General features: G+C 47.9%; 1 pseudogene; it reads left to right on the forward strand.

The window, feature by feature from the left end:
• The first annotated feature begins 4,022 nt into the window (after positions 1-4,022).
• LOC134060538 (zinc finger protein 664-like) overlaps positions 4,023-7,500 on the forward strand; it is a 24,557-nt pseudogene continuing 21,079 nt past the window's right edge.

The raw sequence follows: 7,500 nt of genomic DNA on the forward strand, positions 1-7,500 counted from the left end.
TGATGTCCACGGGGAGGGGGAGATCTCTTAACCCCGGGCAGTTTGTGTTTGGATAGCTCTGGAGAGCTTAGAGCGTACAAATTAGCCATCAGTACCTGTGCGAGTGATGGCTGGCTGTTGACTCAGGCTATGCCGACGGGTCCTGGCTGACATAGTGACCGCAGTCTGACCCTGACCACACACACGTGCACACACAAGTTCTCTCTCTCTTTCACTCCCTCTCTCTCCTTCTCTCTCTCTACCCCTCTCACACTCTCTCTCTCTCACACACACACACACACATATAGACACAAACACGCAGACATACACACATAGACACAAACCCACACACACACACACACATTCAAACACCTCACTGCATGGTCTCAGTCACTGACTCCAGCTCCCCCGTATCTCCAGTGATGCTCTGTCTGTGAGCACTCCTTAAAGCCCAGAGGGACACAGCGCAGAAGACCGCTGCACTTTTCACCTCCTCTCCCTCTCCACACGCCTCCCCCTTGTATTTTTTCCTCTCCCCCCCTCCTCCTCCTCCTCCTCCTCTTCTCCTCTCCTCCTCTTCTCTCCTCTCCTCCCTTAGCTTCTGGAGCTATCACGTTGACGAGCATGAAATCTGCCCCACAATTCTTCCTTCATCTTTTCCAGCTCCCCCCTTCAACCACCTCGAGCCGTCTAGCGAGCAGCCGAGGAGAAGGGGGGAGTCTCCTCTACTTCTCACAGTTCTCTCTTTCATTCGGCCAGAAACACAAGCTCAAGGATGTGTGGCAGGTTGCTACACACAGCGGCAGCGGTGCTTCATTCTGGGAGACGTGGGGAGTTGTGGGAACTCCGTTTGGCCGTACAAAGGTGCTGTTGTCTTGGCTGTGGTGGGTAGAGGGGAAAGGGAAGGGTGTGTGTGTGTGTGTGTGTGTGTTGGGGGGGGGGGGGGGGGGCAAGAGAGGAATGGACGACCAAAATCCCTTGCGCGCCGCCGCGTTCCACCTCACGAACGCTCGCAGAGCATCATGGAACTTCTGCGAAGCCATTTCAAGCGAAGAAATAAAAGAAGGGGAGGAGAAGGGAAGGGGGGAGGAGAAGGGGAGGGGGGGTGCATCTGTCACAGAAGACATTTTTAAGAGGCCCGTTGGACCAAGTCTGGACAGGGCCGATGGTGTGGTCTGGAAGACTGACTGTCCAGGCAAGGGATCAGCAGAGCAGTGGAGGGACGAGAGCGCGAGCCATAGAGAGAGAGAGAGAGAGAGAGAGAGAGAGAGAGAGAGAGAAAGAAAGAGAAGGAAAAGTCATAAATCGAGCAGTTCGAGGACAGGCGTTGTGGTCATGACATGAAAGAGGCAGTCGATTTCTGGACGTTTTATTGCATGGCGATGTATCTGCGTAAAAAAAGAGAGAGAGTATTTTTAATGAATACCATCGTCCCGCTCAGGGGCCGCTGCCGTTTCAACGCGTGCCCATCGGAGGACAGACAGAGAGAGAGAGAGGGAGAGGAGTGCGGAAAGGAGACTGCGACTCCATCAATGTGTCTCGGAGTGAGGAGCCTTCCTCTCAGAGCAAAAACAATAAAAACATTGAGTTCTTCAGAGCTTTTCAACATTTTCACTGCCAACAGATGACATAAATATATATTTATATATAGAGAGATATACAGATATCTAGATGAGGCATACACAATTAGCTTAATGAGTTTTGATGATATCCCTTAAGGAACACACAATTAGGTTGATTCAGTGAAGACTCAAACTAACATCAACACATGAGTGCAGGGATGGGCTCCACAACACACACAGACACAGATAGACAAGACATCCACACACAGCATCACTTCCAATGTCCTGAAGATCCCTTTTTAATCACACAATCACTGAAGCAGAGGAGGGGAAAAGAGTGAGCAGCGATCCAACAGGGCCTGAGTCTTTTTCCATTTTAGTCTTCAGCCATTTCTGAGAAAGCAAACAAACAAATGCAAGCTGTGTTCTTCAGCCAAATTATTTTTCCTCGCACTAATGTGATTTTGAAGCAGTCTTATACTTCACTTTTTCCCCCTCTACATTTCATTTTCTCACATATCGTCTGCCCCCAACTCTCTCCCTTTCTCTCAAGATTTGTTCTGGATTAAACCTATCAGCACGAAATAACCAATGTAGGTTTTGTGGAAGTCATAAAAAGCACTTTTAGAAGAAGTGTGAAAAAGAAATACAGAGCGTGAAAAACACTTCTAATGGTGGAAAATCCAATATGGTGGGTGGGGGGGGGGGCATTACCCGAGGTTGTAAAGATGATTTGCTCAACATAAGATCTGGAAGAAATTTCCACATTACAAAAAACAGCAACATTTCAGATATTGTGGGGGCCGCTGTGGTGCAACTGGCTACAACGCTCGTGCCATGAACGGGTCCGAGTGCCCATGGGGACCCAGGTTCGAGTCTGACCTGCAGTCATTTCCCAATCCCACCCCATCCCATTCATCAGTTCAAGTGTGACGTACAACCCCTAGACTCTAGAATTCTCCTACTTCCCAGTCGCTCATGAACGCACCATCAGTGAGTGGATACACGATACCTGCAGTATTGGGGTGGTCCAGCTGTCACATGACTGCCCCCGACACCGACACCATTCTAACAGGCCTGTTTTCACCGGTGTTACTATGAAGCAACTCCGTGAAGATAAAGACTAAACGATTGTGGAAAAAGTTGCACCGGTGATCGGTGCCGCCAACATGTGTGGACACAAATGACATTACCACTTGAAATGTGTTGCTCTTGGGCAGTGTACTGTCAGCCGGTTTCGAGAGTTCGATGATTTAGAGGGAATGTGAGTTTGTTGAAAACAACATAGAGATAACGTGAAAGAAAGAAAGAAAAAAAAAGAATAATTCTAAGGGACAGCCAAAGCACACTATTTACACATTATACACATTATTGCGTCCAGTGCATTACCGAAAAAGAAAACGAGGGAAAACAAAGTCTTGCTGCACATGCACATACTACTGAAGGGACGGACAAAAACGGTTTTGGGATTTTAAAAGAGCACCCAAGAGACATTTACTTCCCAAGTATTTTCCCAGAAAGTGTAATTAAATTAGAAGTGGAATAGGAAAATAGCTAGCAGAATGTTGCCTTCTGATTGGCTGGCAGAGTCTTGGCCGCTGTTGTCCTGTAATCTGATTGGGCAGCAGCATTCAGCATTGGCCACAGCTCTATTCAGCTTTGTTTGGTAAATATAAACCCTTCTCTGGAGTGATTGAGACCAACTGTCAGTCAGTGGTGAATGCCCACAGTAGCTATTTTCTTAGGATAGTATCTACTGCTTACTGTAGCTTCTACATCACCCATGTTGTTAGCAAGAGAGTGTGTTTATGCAGCTTTGGTGCAGCCTAAGGGAAATAAAGATATAAGCCAATTCAGCCCATTACAGAAAAATCTATTGTGTGTTCTCCTCACCACTAATTCTATACAAATAAATCACTTCATCTCCTTACATGGTGAAATGAATGGAATCCTTCGAGTCTCGAGAGGAGATGTCACTCAGTGCTGTAGTCTTCGGCGTTCGCCTATTGCAGGGCTCCTAAGTTGATAATCTGTGAAGAGGGGGAGTGCAATATTCATGTCTTGTCAAAATATGTCTGAGGTTTTAACCTTGAATGTAACACCCCTGGGGAGACGACGAGTGAATTTGTGTTTATTTATTTTCTTTTTATCATTTGAACGACATGAAATGTAGACAAACAGAGAGACAGGTGTTAAACTCAAACAACAACAGTATGTGTAAATGTAATTCATTTAGCCTTTAGAGTGACAGACATATTCAGTGTGTGCGTATGTGTGTGTGTGTGTGTGTGTGTTTCTGTCCAGGAGTCTAAGATCACACCTCTGCCAGCGTAGTGGCTGGAAGCATAATGGTTGTGGTCAATGTTTGAATGGCAGCCCAAAAAAAGAGGGGGGGAGAGAGAGAGAGAGAGAGAGAGAAAAGAGAGAGAGAGAGAGAGAGGGAGGGAAAAAACACAGACGGGCTGTGTTTTAGCTATTGCTATGGAGGGGAAAGACCGGCTGTTGGGCTTGGCATGGCCAGGCGGTCGGCAAGAGGCCCCGGCGGTGTCCATGACGACAGCAGCCAGCGGCAGCGATGGCAGCGGCGGCACTAACGATACATCGCATAAAAGTTTACGGGGCACGGCCCGCCTCGGTTGGACCGGGCCCACGCTCTCGTCCAGCCCCCGGGCCCCAGACAGGCCCCTGCGGAAGCCACCGTGCCACTCCGACGGAGCCTCCGCCCCGAAATACTGGAGCCGCGGGCCGGGCAGCACCGACACTGGGCAAGGGTGGCACAGCTCAGTTGTCCACCGCTGGGCGTTGGGCATGGAGGTGCTAAAGCAGCAGTGGTGTGGAAAGAGAGAGAGAGTGAGAGAGAGACAGACAAAGAGAGAGAGAGAGAGAGAGAAGCTGCTGGCGCTGCGTTGTTGGCCTCCGCCACTCTTCCCACACAGAGGTGGCTGAACGAGTGATAGAGAGAGGCAAAGAATGGGTAAAAGGTGAAAAAGAGAAGTCGAGAATGGGTAAAAGGTGAAAGAAGAGAGGAGAGGAGGGTAAACCTCCTTCTTTGTTCGTTTCTTTTTTCGTTTAAGTACCTTCCACCTGTTGAGGTCATCTGAATTTCCCGTCATGTTATTAACATACATAGGTATTAGCCAATGTTATGTGCACCAAAAGAGCCTTTTATGTGCACCAAAGCAGTGCAGGTCTTTTCTTTAAATAATGGGACCTAAATATATTTTATAGCCTACAGATGGATTGGCAGGGTGCTACCACTGAAAGGAGGGTGACTAATGCTGGAACATACTGTAAATGATTAGCGTGCAAACGTCTCTTAAGGTTCCCTTTTATCCTAATCACCATAACTATAGATGATAGGGAAAGAGTGACCCTCGCGTTTTTAAAGGGAAATCATTTGTGAACGAACAGGAGAGCTGTTGGGCCATTGCTTTATGGAAAAAGAACACTTCAAAGGGACAGATTCCACCATGCGACTTCTGGGTTGTGTTCACGTCACCGCAAAAAATCCCTCATAGCGACGCTGACCCGACTGCGGCGAAAGCGACACATGAAAAGAGAGAGGAACCACGTGTCGTGTCTACATGACCAAGTGTAAGTGTATCGGACTGTACCCACCAGAAAGGATGGGCATTAGTCAGAGCTACCAGTCTGAAGGTATTCCTTTACATGTCAATGATCCAGAGAGATTGTGTGGGAGGCTGTGTGAATCAGGCTGTGCAGTGATGAGGTAAACATGGCTGCCTGCTGTGTTCAGGTAAGAAAGGGACTCACACATCTCATCACTATGGACTGTAGAGAGGAGTGTTGGAAGCAACCAGAGAGACAAGTAGACGGAGGAGAGGAGAGCCGAAAAGAGGAGGCTGTAGCTGCCCCGTGTGTTAGGAAAGCACTCTTTTGATTAAAAACAGTCAGTCGTGGGCCACTGTAATGGCTTTATGAGAGAGTCACATAAACCCCTGCCCACAAAAAAAAAAAGTGGATGGGGGGGGGGGGGGGGACAGAGGAAGGCCAAGTTCAAATGAAAAAGTGTTAGAATAAAGGCATTATACTGGCACCTGGAGCGCTGTGGAGAGAGGTCTTGGGTGGGGCGGGGTGGAGGAGGGGGGGCGGGGTGCTACACGACGGCTAGGCGTATGAAATCATAACTCCTGAGCTCTCTCCTCTTGGTTTCTTTTCCTGTCTGAAAATGAGGCTTTTACACGGGAGGGGGAACCAAGACCAGAGCAAGGCTCGCCCTTCTACACTATAACAGATGACAGAGGGTTGGCACTGCGCTGGGCCGTGCCTACTCGTGTTAGAACCGTGGCATAGAACAGGGCCCAAAACGCCCCAGAAGAAGCAGGAGAAGAAGGGAAAAAAAACTATAGTGCTCATTTCTGAAACAAAAAGGAAACTGAAGGAGACCTGTGTAAATACCTGGAAATCATAACACGTCTACGTATGGATTTCACATGCTGTGAGCGCTCGCGTTTTCGCCCCGTCCCACTCCGACACTAAAATATAATACTGATTTGAGGCTTTTAAGCACATCAAAGTGGTCATCGTCAAAACGGTCGCTTGGTCTTTTTGGTCATATGCTTGGTAATAGATGCAAGGTATAGTACAGGCCAACTACATACATACAGTCTCATCAGTGGTCTAACATAAGCTGACTTAGACAAATAAATTGCCGTGTATTTACAGTGTACAGATATATATATATACCTTCAGAGGGAATTCCATACTAGGGTTGCATTCCAGTAGTTAGCGTTAGCTTTGATCCCCCCTCTCTCCCTCAATTCTAGCTGGATGCCCAGACACACTCCGAGAGGGAAAAAGGGTGGCGTTTCGTAGTCGTGTGGTCTCTCCCAGGACTTTGGGGGCCTTTGGTTCCCTCCAAAACACACAGCACAGACCACAATACCTAGCGTGGAAGAGAAAAAGGAGGGAAAATCTTGTGTCATTTTTTGTTATAGGGGCAGGAGGATGACAGTTCCGAGCTGATGTGTCAAAAATGTCCGGTCGGTTTTCACCATTTGTCTGTTAGAACTCTGCAGGGGAACGGGTGTGGGGACCGGCACAGAGGAGAACGACAGATGGGCGATGGAATTTATACAATCCTATCCTGTCACCCGACTGGCACACCGACTAGCATTGGCAGGCTAGTCTTCTCCTCCTTTGGGTTCCCCACCTCTTCCCTCTCTCTCTCTCTCTCTCTCTCTCTCTCTCTCTCAATCTCTCTCTCTCGTGCTTTCTTCATTCCGCCTTGCAGTGGTCGTCCACACAATGGTATTACTGTGTCAGTGTAATGCTAAAAATAATGTCAGGTATTTTTATTGCATGTAGCTTTGACTGGGCCCTGTCTGTACAATGGCCGTATTGTGGTGGCACGCTGCCGGGAGTTCAGTCATCATGTTTCTGTTCAAGGAAACCCACTCTGACTTTGCTCATTCGACTGAGGGGCCACCTGATAAGGCAGCGTATTATTCACTGTTCAGAAATGTACAAGCCATTATCAGAATTACAGTCAGACAAGAGATGGTTGAGTGACACGCCATATTAGTTCAATATAACGTGTGGAAATCTTGTCCACATGTTCGCAGTAAAACAGGAGGTGTTGACGTAGCCACAGGCCGGCGTAATTTTCTGGACTTTTTATACATTGCACTGTTTGCACGTATTGGCCTGCCGTATACAGCCGAAATAAATATGACAAGTTTAACAAATGCGCTGCACTGAGCCCGACCTCTAAAAATACATGGCGATGGAGTCCAAGGACACACAAAGGAAAACATGGCTTCATTACCCCTTCATCCTTAGAGTAGCATCATTCACCCTAAGCTCAAACATCAAAACTTGGCAAGAGCCTGCACCTTTCTCTCCCCCTCTCTGTCATACAAACACACACGCAGACTCGCACACACACACGCATGCACACATGCACGTACACACACACAGTCACGCACACATACATACA

Source organism: Sardina pilchardus, chromosome 16 (genome assembly GCF_963854185.1).
Source record: "Sardina pilchardus chromosome 16, fSarPil1.1, whole genome shotgun sequence".
Classification (NCBI taxonomy): Eukaryota; Metazoa; Chordata; class Actinopteri; order Clupeiformes; family Clupeidae; genus Sardina; species Sardina pilchardus.